The sequence below is a fragment of the Echinops telfairi genome, unplaced genomic scaffold (genome assembly GCF_000313985.2).
Source record: "Echinops telfairi isolate 266 unplaced genomic scaffold, ASM31398v2 ScPeMD7_7417;HRSCAF=8455, whole genome shotgun sequence".
In the NCBI taxonomy this organism is placed as follows: Eukaryota; Metazoa; Chordata; class Mammalia; order Afrosoricida; family Tenrecidae; genus Echinops; species Echinops telfairi.
In genome coordinates this window covers 279,947-291,638 of record NW_022111317.1, presented here as the reverse complement: position 1 = coordinate 291,638, position 11,692 = coordinate 279,947, and positions in this window count along the sequence as shown.

Below are 11,692 nucleotides of genomic sequence, written 5' to 3'. Positions count from 1 at the left end.
TGGCACCATTGGCCTCAGCCCCAGGCCGCACCCCCTGCCCACCAGGGACACTGGAGGCCGCAAAGCCACAGCTTCCTGCCACTGGGCTTCTTGGACATGAGCCCCCAGGGGTGCTGCCACCTCGTGTGATACCTAGTCCTGCACCCCGGGCCTGGGGCCACCAGGCCACAATGTGTCCACTCAGCTCCCTGTTTGCTCAGCACAGGGTCCAGTCAGCTCCGTGCCTACTCTACTCAGTATCCACTCTGTTGGGGGTCTGCTCAGATCAGTGCCCACTCAGCCCAGTGTCCACTCACCTCCCCACTCACTCAACTCTGCGTCAATTCAGTGTCCACCTAGTGTCCACTCTGCTTACCACCGGCTGGGCGGGCTTCTCCATCGGCATCTCCAGAAGGGCAGGAAGGAGGCTCTGGGGAGTGTGCCCAGGGACCGGCTGCTCTGGGGTTCCCCTGGCCCGACACCCATTCATGGGTGCGGGTCTCATCCCTGAGCTCTGATCTTTTGAAATGAGCTCTGATCCCTGAGCTCTGATCTTTTGAAATGAGATGTTATTGTAGCAACACGCACAGCAACGAAGGCCACCTTAACCACCGTAGGTGTACCCGTCACCCATCATCAGCGACCTGAATCATATCCACCATGCTGTCCGACCACCGTGCCGTCCATTCCAAAATGTCTCTGTCCACCTGCAAAGACACCCTGTCCTGGAGCTGTCCCTCCTCCGCCCCCTCCAGCCGACGGTGACCTTTGCTTCCCGGGCCCACGTCCCGGTAGGGATGTCATGGAAGTGGGGTCTGACAACCTTTGTCCTTTGTAAATGAGCTGTTTCACGCAGGTCCCACCTGGGTGGGAGCCAGCACCGGCCCTCAGCTCCCTGCCAGACTGGCCACACTGGGTCTCTGTCCGAGGACACGGGGCTGTTTCTGCACACTGGCCAGGAGCACTGTTGCTTAGAGGCCCGCTTTCAATTCTCGGAGGAACCCTGGTGGCGTAGTGGGTTATGCACTCGGCTGCTAACTGCAAAGTTGGCAGTTCGAAAACACTAGTCACTCTGAGGGAGAAAGATGAGGCTTTCTACTCCTGTAAAGAGTTACTGTCTGGGAATCTCACAGGGGCAGTTCTACCCTGTCCTATGGGGTTGACACAAGTCCGCACCAACTCAATGCAGGTGAGTACTTTTTGAGTTTGGGGGGATCCCCTTCTCTGTCACCCTTCTGTCCCCATGTTCTATTCCAGTGGTTGGTGTGTGGTGGTGAGGCTGAAAGCCATGCTGCTGGTCTTTCAAAGCCAGGTCACCCATGGGAACCAGGTTTCAGTAGAGCTTCCAGACTAAAACAGACTAGGAAGAAAGGCTTGGAGATCCACTTCTAAAAAGTAGTCAAAGACCAGCCCAGGGAGAGTAAGAGAACACAGCCCCACACAGTGCAGGAGGGGAACCCCTGCAGGGACCACTGAGAACTGGCAAGGCAGGGCTACAGGCCAGCAGTGCTTCTATAGGGCAGCCTTCAAAGGTCAAGGTGGCTCACTCTGCCCTGTCCAGCAGCCATGCCGAGTCTGGAGTCCCACCGGCTGCCTGGTAGGCTGGTGTCCTTTCTCCAAACAGTCTCGGCTCTCGGCGCAGTGGTCACACTGGCCTGCACACGGTGTACTGGTGGCCTCAGCCCTCAGCCCACTCTGTAAGGTCAGAGTGGGACTGGCCTTCTCCTTGGACACCGGAGGTTTGCTGCTCAAGGCTGGGCCCTGTCCTCCCAGCTCGGGCACCGGGGGGAGCCTCATAATGAATGGGCTGCACCCTGAGGTGAGCCTGCTCTCCCAGCCTCGGGTGTGAGTGCACCCCTGATGGTGTCACCAAATGCTGTGTCCCCCGAGGTCACACCCAGCCTCTTCCAACAGGCTCAGCTTGTGCTTCTGGCTTCCAAGGAGACCTGCTCGAAGCCACCAAAGGTGTTGGACATCTTCAAGCAGTTTCTGGAGACGGGGCACCCATGGAAGATAGGTGGCCACCTGGAGGGGACAGTGACCAGCTGTCCTATCTGGCCTTATGCCTGGCCCCTGGCCTGAGGGTCTGTGGAGTGGCCAGCTTGCTGGGGTGTCAGTAAGACCTGAAACACACACTTCTTATCCAGCCTTGGGAAGGGGTGTGGATAGGAAGGGGAGGGTGCCCTGGCCTGGCCTCGGGAAAGGGAGCTATGGGAGGGGTCAGGAAGGGATCCCTAAGGGAGATGGCAAGACTTCAGCCCCAGTTCTCAGGGAGGGGACCCCATTGGCTCTGGGCTTCGGTCTAGCAAAATGAGGCTCCGAGGACCCCAGCAGCCAGAGCCCCGGGGGCAGAATGTGTTGTTTGCCCCAGGTCCTGGGGGGAGCAGAGAGGGCTATATACCCCAACACTACAGGGACTACACAGGGTAAGAGACTGGATCCCAGGCCTCCTGCATGTGGGGTGTGTCCAGGCAGGACACCCCCAGCTGGATGGTCAGTGGCTGCCTGGTGGGTGGGAGACAAGACACTGGGTCCTGGCCACGAGAGGGGTGGCGGGGCGCCCCGACAGGGGACCTGGCCCGGGCCGGGTGCGTGCTTGGGGCGGGCCGGCCAGGCAGCTGGAAGGAGGACCTTTCAGGCGAGCAGGTGCCTTTGCCGATGCCCATTGTCTTCCGGCCTCACAAAGGGCCGCTCCGCACCGCCCCCGCCACGGGCTGCCGGGCCGCGGGGGCCAAGGCGGCGCGGGCCGGGACCGTCGGGGGCGCACGCGCAGCCCTCTGGGCGCCGTCCGTGGGATCACTGGGGGTCCGTGTGCCGGGGTGCTGCTCCACCACCCGGGCGAGCCCGGAGCCCGAGCCCCTCACGCGCCGGCGGGGCTACGCCCGAGCGGAGCCCATGGACACAGACAGCGGCCCGGCTCAGGCAGGCGTAGCCCGTGCGTATGGGGAACAATCGCCAACTCTGTTCGCCCCTATTATAGATGCGGACCAGGGGGAGAGGGAGCGGGAGGAGGGGGGAATCATTTAACTCCGGGAGATAGTCAGCTAATTACCAGCCATATGTGCGCCCCGATTCAAGCCGGGCGCAGGAGTTCATTCTGCACCGGGTGACTGTATTAGGTATAGAAGACAGATGTCCCCAGAGCCCAGTGTCACAGGAAAATCGAGTCCTGGAGTTCGTGAAATGACCTGAGAGTTCTTTAAATATTAAAGACCAGCCTGCTGAGGGGCAGGGCCGGGGGCCCCATAGGGGACAAAGTGGACGCCCAGGTGCCCAGGGCTATGAGTCACGCTTCCTGTCTGGCCTCCAAGGGGTGTGAGCCATCCCCCACGGAGAGCACTGGGGCAGTAGCTGCCACGAGGGTGTCGGGGTGGCTGGTCACTGCCGGTCCAGCCGAGCTGTGCACACAGTAGGCTTACCTCTGGTGTTCACTGGATGACCAGAGGGTGAATGAGTGACTGGGGGAGGCGAGGGGGCGGGGTTGCTGGGAGTAGGGACAACAGACAGGCTCTCAGTCTTGGTGCCAAGCGAGAAGCTGTGGTGAGGGCCCCCCCTCCCCGCCGGTCTTTCAGAAAGGAGCTCAGGGCCGTCAGGGAAGGAAGGAAAGAGGAAAGACGCCATCCTTCTGTCTCCCATGCAGCATAATCATGTCCAGCACTGCCTCCTTGCCGGTCTTCCAGTCCAATGTCTGAGGACAAGGATTACTGCCCGCCCCTGGAAGGCCGGACCTTATTTTCCAGGGATGCCGCAGGCTGGGGTTCACCTCTGTCAGGCCCTCCCCAGTCTGATGGACATCCGCAGGGTCAGCTGCCATCCATAATATTTGACCATTTTAATAATCGAATCAAAAGGAAATGGGGTGGGGGGTGGGGGAGGGGGCCCGGATTTGCATTTCTGCCTGGATGAGAGCCGGGCACAGTGAGGTATGCACAATGGGACCGCTCAGTGGGACGTGGGACCGACCCGCCTTCTCCCAGAGGGCCCGGACCAGCGGCGCTACCGCCTTCCCTTTGTCTCTGCGCTTCGGTTTCCAGCAAGATTCTCTCTCCTCCTCCACGATCTCATCTACCCATCCACGAGGCTGCATCCTGGGGCTTCTTCATTCGCCCAGGCGGAGACTCGGAGGCCAGCAAGGAATGGGAGACACGGTCAGGAAACCCACACCAGAGGGTCACTGACCATGTGGGGCTGAGGACCTCGCTAGAGGTGCTCATTGGGAAATGACTGGTCACTCAGGTGACCCCCCTGCCCCTGGCTTGCACTGGATGGAGGGCACAGACACCCCCACCATCTTCGGCAGCCCCAAGCCCAGGCTGAGTCCTCCAGGGGAACTCATGTGTCCCAGTAGCACAAGCTGGTGGGTCCAAATGCTCACTCTTCCCAATTACTATTAGGAGCATGCCCGGCTTTCATTGTCTCCCCCTCCCACCCCCGGATCTTGGACAGTGATGCTTCTGGCGGGGACTCTCTACTTTCAAAAGAGTCTGGTAGAGCAGTGGTTAAGCGATCAACTGTGAACCGAAGAGTGACTGTTCAAATCCCATCGGCGCTGTGAGGGAGAAGGAAGAGGCAGTCAGCCCCTGGAGGACTTCTGGCAAACCCAGTCTCACTTTCTAGATTCCAGGAGGCAACCCCTCCTCAATGCCTTGGGGCCTTGGGGCCTTGATATGGCTTGGTTGTTATGGTTCTGTGTCTACTTGGCTGGGCCATCATTCTCAGTGGTGCGGCAGTTAGGACTCAGTAACCCACCATGGTGAGGATCCAGCCAGCCTCCAGTACACATGGATGCTGTGGAAAAGCTCGCTCGATTTTTGCTGGCCCGAATCTTGCATCTGGCTGGCCGACTTCCAGTTCTTGGCACTTGAGTCCACCCTCCGATGGAGTCTTTAGCTTCTGCAGCTAGCAGCCTGTCGCCTTCCTGCCGATCTCATCAGCCCCTGCAGCTACGTGAGTCAGGAGAAGCCTCCAGACTGACGTCCGACTCGCGGACTTGGAACCTGACCACCTCTACGAAGGTGTGAGCCATTTCCTGGAGCTAGACCGCTCAGGATATCCGCACCCACAAGCTCGTGGCCTTGATCTTTTAGAGAACTCAGACTACAGCTCCTGGGCCCTTGTTGGGATCCACACCCACCTTAATGCTGAGTGCCCAGGCCACCCCTGGTAGTGTTCTTGCCCATCTGGGGGCCTCCAGTGGATTCTGGACAGAGTGGGTGCAAGGGTACGGATGCTCTTCCCTGAGGCAATAGTGCCCAGTGGGTGCTTCGTGGAAACTTCTGGACTTGGTGATAGAAGCCATCTCCTTCCCACATGGAGAGAAGCAAGCCCCAGGCCCATTCATTCCTCTCCAGGGAATGTCTTAAAACAACATTTTCATTCCTGATTGAGTCTCAAGTCATTTGGTCACATCATCCATCCATGGACTTCCTGGGAAATGGAACCAGAGAGCCTGAGTCAGCTCATGGGGGCCCCGATGCTTGTCCTGGGAGCCTGCGGATTTGGGGGCCCCTGTCCCTCATCCCTAAGTCTTACGCTTTCTTTGATCACAACACCTCATTTCTAGGGACCCTCTCTGAGCTCCCCACGTCCATGCTGCCACTATCCACACAAGCTAGGCCCAGACTAGTCACCCGGGGCCAGTGGCCTCGGCCTGATATACCCCCCAGGACCCCCCACCCACTTGCCCACTCCTCTCTGAGGTCACGCTCAGCCCCCACTTTGGTCGCTTGAAAGGTCGCTAGTTGGTGTAAATTTCCCACCCTCATCCAGCCCTCCAGCAATGCAAAGACTTGTGTGAAGGCTAATGCTTTAATATCCGCACAGAAGCAACCAACCTACTGAGCACAGAGCCCACGGGTATATTCCAGGGCACCTGGTCCCCCACCCCTCCACCCAGGCGGAGTGGGGCTCAGGGAGGAAGCTGGGGGGGCAGGGAACAGGGATGTTTGTTTTCTCTTTTATGCACGTCTGAAATGTTTTCTTTCTTACAACAAGTCCATGGTGCTTCTACATTGTTAAAGGAATATCTGCCTATTTTCATTTGGGGAATTAAAAAAAATACAATAAAAGCAAACCCCATTGGTGTGGCAGCTGGGTGACCCTGGGGTTGTGGCAACAAGGATGGTAGTGCCCCAGGCACAGCCCAGCGCCGGGTCCGGTGGGCGGCAGGACCCCCTTCCGAGGGGCGCCTCGGTAACCAGACGTCCCCCTCCCCTTTGGATGGGGGCCAGGCCAGGCCCACTCCACGCCAAATTCCACCCTGCCGCTCCGTGCCCCAGCAAAATTCCAAAGTATATTGTTGTTATCCTTATTATTTTTCCATTAGGTGACATTTTTAAGATGCCTGGAGTGTTTTTGTAACCGTTTTCATTAGCTCCTTCCCTCTTGGCCCCAGCACGCTGGGTCAGCTTTTCACTTCCTTGAGCTGGCCAGCCAGGTCTAGAGAGACCAGGTTACCTGCCCAGGGCGCACACAGCATGCTGGGGTGGAGGCTAGCCCACACCCTGCCCCCCCCCCCCCCCCCCCCCCCCCCCCCAACCTCCACTGAACCTGGTGGGGATTCTAGCCGGTGGAAGAGCTCTCTGGGGAACAGCAGGGAGGAAGCCCAGGGAAACTGCTCACTACCAGAGTGGCCTACCTTCTCCAACAGCTTGGGGAGGGGCTGGGGCGGGGGTGGGGAAACCTCCGTTCTCAGTGCAGGTGTGTGGGGATGGGCAGAGTGACCTCCCCGGATTCCCAGAGGCCAAATGGGCGTGGCCCCTCCAAGCAGGCCCAGGTGAGGTGCCTCAGGCAACAGGGAGGAGTGTCACCTGGCCAGTTCACCAAGTGATGAGCTGGGGGCAGGTGCTGGAGCAGAGGGCATAGCGGGATGGCTGCCTGCGACAGGCCAGGGGGCTAAGACCTGGAGACTGGCCAGCTGGCGCCCAGTCTGAGGAGGCCACCTCCACAGGTCATTTCATCCTGGTAATCGGCCCCTTCCCCAAGTACATGGGAGGGGCACAGAGACTCCATCCCTCAGAGCCCGCGGCATCCTGTAACCTGCCCTCCCAGAGCCCATGTCCGGGCGTGGGACAGGGAGCTGAGATCGGCAGCTGTCACGGGCCAGCTCCCACACAAGCCAGCCTCTTGGGCAGCAGACGAAATCCTGCCTGGCCCTGGTCACCCTGGGGTGGCCACCTGGGCCAGTCCCTCTGCGGAGGCCCTCCCTGGGCCCCGCCAGCCCTCTGCTCCATCCAGCAGGCGTGATGCAAAGGGTTCCCCATGACCAATGCTTCGTAGCGAGACCATCACCAGGCCTTTCTTCCTGGTCTCTTCCTGTCTGCGTCTGCTAAGGTTCACAGAAACGTGTCCCCCTTTGGGCGCAGGGCCCTACTGGTGCTTGAAATCATCAATGTCACAACCAGGCACTAGCCACTCCAGGAAGACACACCGACAGTGGAGGCAGGCAGGATGGGGGATTAGGGTAATGCGCACACCCAGAAAATCGTACACCCTGTTTGGGAGGGGAGTGAGGGCGGGGCAGGTTTCTCACCCACCAGTGGATGTTGGGTTGTGAAGTTTGTAGCTACATTGTTTCAGAGTTGTGTGGGCACTTCAAAAACCTTACTCCTCCTCCTCCCCCTCTTCGAATCCGGCATGCATTCACTCATTCACTCGTTCGTTCATTCATTCAAGCGGCTCAGCGGTACTCGTGCCTGGCTCTGTTTGGAACAGAAAGGGACCAATTGGTTTTCAGGGGCGGTGGGGGTACTCTGGAGAAGTGCGCTGTCCCGCCAGCCCGTGGGGTGCCCGACGCTGGGGGCGCTCCCCCACAGCCCCGCCCATCTGCAGGGTTGCCGTGAAAGGCGGGGCGGGGTGGGGGGACAGGGGGCGGGGCGCCCGGAATTAGCATTTCCGCGGCCATCTGGCGCTAGGAGCAGGCGCGGCCGGACAAAGGGCGTCGGGCGAGTGTGCCGCGGCATTGACCTGCAAATGAGCCTTTGTCCACGCAGTAAAGCCCGCAGACCCGCCCCGCCCTGCCCGTCCGCTCCTCCAGCGCACAGCCCGGTCTGTCCCGGGGCCTGTGGTCCACGGGCTGGGCAGGCTAGGGCCCTCAGACCCTGCATCCTGCTGGCCAGGCCCCTGTCACCCACTCAGGACGAAAGCCCAGCCTGTCAGCTAGAACGCGTGGGGCAGGGTTGGCTGCACGAGTTCGAGCTCCAGGCCGGCACAGGCCTCCAGTGGGGGCACTGCTGAGAATGGGCCCACAAGCTCGACTTTGGGGGGTGTTTGTGTGCTTTTGGGGTCTAAAGGTCTGGCATCATGGACGGCAGGGGCTCCAAGTTTCCCACTGGTCCTCGGGTCTTCAACACGGGGAGTCCTTGGACACGGACACAGCGGCTTAGGACTGGGGACTTGCTCCACATGCTCAGCAAGGTCCTGAATCCTGGGGCCTTTTCCTGGGTGGGTGGAGCCCTTTGAGAATGCAGCGTCCATCAGGGTACAGGCTGGGAGGCAAGGACCCAGGGCCCCAAGACAGACTGGTGCACAGCAGACGCCTGACCTGGGAGCCTCCACAGGTTCCCGGACTTTCCACACCATCACCCTAACTGTTGACATCCACCCCTGAGGTCCCTGCAGGGGAACAACCCCGGGAGCCCCCGACACCCTCAAGGGTAAACCGTAGTAGCAGGGTCCCCTCCACCACTGTCATCCCCCGGGAGCCCCCGACACCCTCAAGGGTAAACCGTAGTAGCAGGGTCCCCTCCACCACTGTCATCCCATTGAGGCACCACTCCTTAGGCATCTCTCTGGGGCAGCAAACCTCCTTTCCCCCCAGTGGCGTGGCTAGTGGCTTTGAACCATCAACCCTGCAGTTAGCAAGTGGCCCAATGCATGCATAACCCACGGAGCCTCCCAGCCTCCTTCAGCCATCCGGAGTCAAAGGCCTGAAACAGACTGTGCAAGGAGTGCTGTGGCTGGACCCCACTTCCCCAGATGGACAGACCGGAGGTGCCAGACAGGATGTGATTGTAGGATCCCGCCAGGGGGAGCTGCCTGGGGTTCATCCCTGCGTGTCAGTAAGGGCCGTGAGGGGAGGGGTCTGGGACTCACTGGAGGAGGGCCAGAGCTGAGTGAGCAGAGGAGCCCACCCCCCAGGCCCACCCCCAAGGTGGACAGGAGGGTGGGGGGATTGTTGGGGTGGTGAGGAGGCAGGCCCAAGATAGGTCCTTTGGCCCTGAGCGCTGGGCTGCGTATGTGTTCGTGGTGCCCCATAAAAGCCCTTCTAGAACAGAACCAGCTGCCCCATAAGAGTCCCCCTGAAAGGGAGGGTACTGGTGGAACAGAATAACGCATTCAGTTCCAAACAGAACCCCAGCCCCAGGCACCCCGTCGTCTGCCCTGTAAGATGGGTAGTCCTGCTCTGACCTCAGGGGTCACTCTGAGAGGACTCGCTCGGGCCCTGGGTTTGGAGGCTCTGGGACTGTCTTGAAGCAGATCCCAGGGGCCTCCTCTTGAGCAGCACTTCACCAGCATGCCACCGGGGAGAGGGGGCCCTGGGACCGACGCCGGACTGTCCCTCAGGGCTCCTGTTCCCTGATGTAAGCTGGGAGGGCAGGTGGGTAGTCAACCACACTCTAGTCAAAGTTAGCAGACAACTTGTTTTCCTTGGGAACTGAGTGCACCAGGGCCAGTGTGGGAACAATGAGGCCCTGGGATGAGGGCGGGGGCCGCTATGCCACTTCGTGCCACATTGGCTACCAGTCATTCCAAGGGGACTGGGTGCCTCTATCTGTGAGGAGGAGCTGAGTCTCCCCTGGGCCCATCTGTGTATTGTGCATACGAGGGAGGAGGGACCTTACTTCACTGCACACCCCCTGCCTGCCTGCCTTAAGTTTTGTACCTGTAAACAGGCCAGGTAGCTCTCTTCCCTCCCTGTGCCCTTCCCCCACCTGCCCCGCCCAGGCCTGCTGGGAGGTCTTACAAGGTCCAGTCCTGGTATTATGCCCGGCAGTGGGCACCCACCGGCTGGTGTCTTGCACTTGGGCACCTGACTGAGTTTCCTCAGACATGTGTGCCGGATGCCTGAGAAGTCAAGCAAGCGGTGGCACATGGGTGGGGGGTGGGGGAGCTGGAGAAGCCTGGGAGGGTGGGGCGGGCGAGGAGGAGAAGGAGGCCCAGGGGGTGTAGGGGATGGGGAGGATAAACGGAGGGTGGAGATGGTGAAGAAGTTGAGGGTGGGATGGAGACCCCCTCACCAGGACTGGGCCCACAGCCCTCCCCCATTCTCTCAGCAGCTCAGGGAGGAGGTGGGGTGTGGGGGCTGAGGCACCCTGCCCTCCGCACTCAGCTCCCTAAGCCCTCGGGAGTGGGATCGGGCGGGCTGGCCAGGCAGAGTGACCACTCTGATGCTGCCTGGGGATTGGCGGGGAGCTGGAGGTGTTGGGGAGCAGGGACGGTCCCCTCTTCTCCCGTGCTCCAGGGCCAGTGCCGGAACACTGGGCCCCGGTTGTGAATAGTCTCAGCTCCCTGCTTTCAGGCATCCATGCTGGCACCCTTTGAACCAGCCAGTTCCGGACAAAACTCCCAAGGATTCTCCTCGCCTGGGTCCCGTATCTCTGCCCACCAGGAGTGGAGACTAGCCACCAGGCCTCAGACGGGGTCTGTAGTGTGCTCTGTGCTGAAAGGGGAAGCCCGGCTCCTGCTGGCTGACCCTTCAGGAAGGCTTCCTGGAGGTGGGGCCCCTTGCCTGGGGTTTTGTGGGATGAGCAGGAGTTTGCTTAGTGGGGGTAGGGAGGAAAGATGGATGTGAATTGGGAGAAGGCTGACTCTGCCCTGGCGGCGCTTTCCCCAGGGCGCTGAATGGACACATGGGGCTGCTAGTTGCCTCCGGCTGCCTGTCAGGTTTGGGTTTCTGGGAGCTGGTGTAGCTGCAGTGGACCCTCCAGGCCGGTGACCTGCCGCCGGGGGCTGGGGGGCACAAGGAACCCTTCTTGGCAGGTGCGGGGGCTGGCCCGTGGACCTATAACCCACGCCATTGGCACACGGGACTGGAGGGGTGCTTTTGGGGTGCAGCCAGCTTCCCTGGGCAGGAGGGGAGGGTCATAAAGGTGGGTACAGGGCCTGCCACCACTATATCCTCCACCCACAGCAGCTGGAGGGGTATGGGTGGAGGGCAAAAGGGCTTCCTGGGAGAGCAGGGTGCTCATTAGGGATCAGCTCGCCAAGCCCCACCCTGCCTGCTGCCCACCCAGAGCCAGGCTTCACCCTCTACCTGCCACTGGGGCCCCAGAAGCACTGAGGGAGGGCTCCCAGTGTCTGTAAGGCTACACTGAGCACTAGGGCCTCCTCGCAAGGGGACAAGGGTGTCGGGCATCCAGGAAGGACTGAGGGCCAGCATGGGGGTGGGAGCGGGGTGGAGTGGGGGGAACCTGGCTGCCCAGAGCTCCCCTGCCGGTGGAACAAACACCCGAGTCCTGGGCAGTTTTTGGCCCAGGCCCTGTCCCTTCCTGTCTGCCTTCCTCCCTGCACTGCCGCCAAGGCACAGGCCAGCCGCAGGCAGCCCGGTGGGCAGTGGCAGCAAGGTGGCAGGGCCTGGGGCCCACAACAGGGCCCCTCGCTGACGCTACATGTGTGGGGGCATCTTTCCAGAAAGGTGGGGTGGGATGGGGCAGGCAGTCCAGGGAGAGCTATGTTGGTTTTGGGCTATGTGTGGACCCAGCACCGCTCCCTG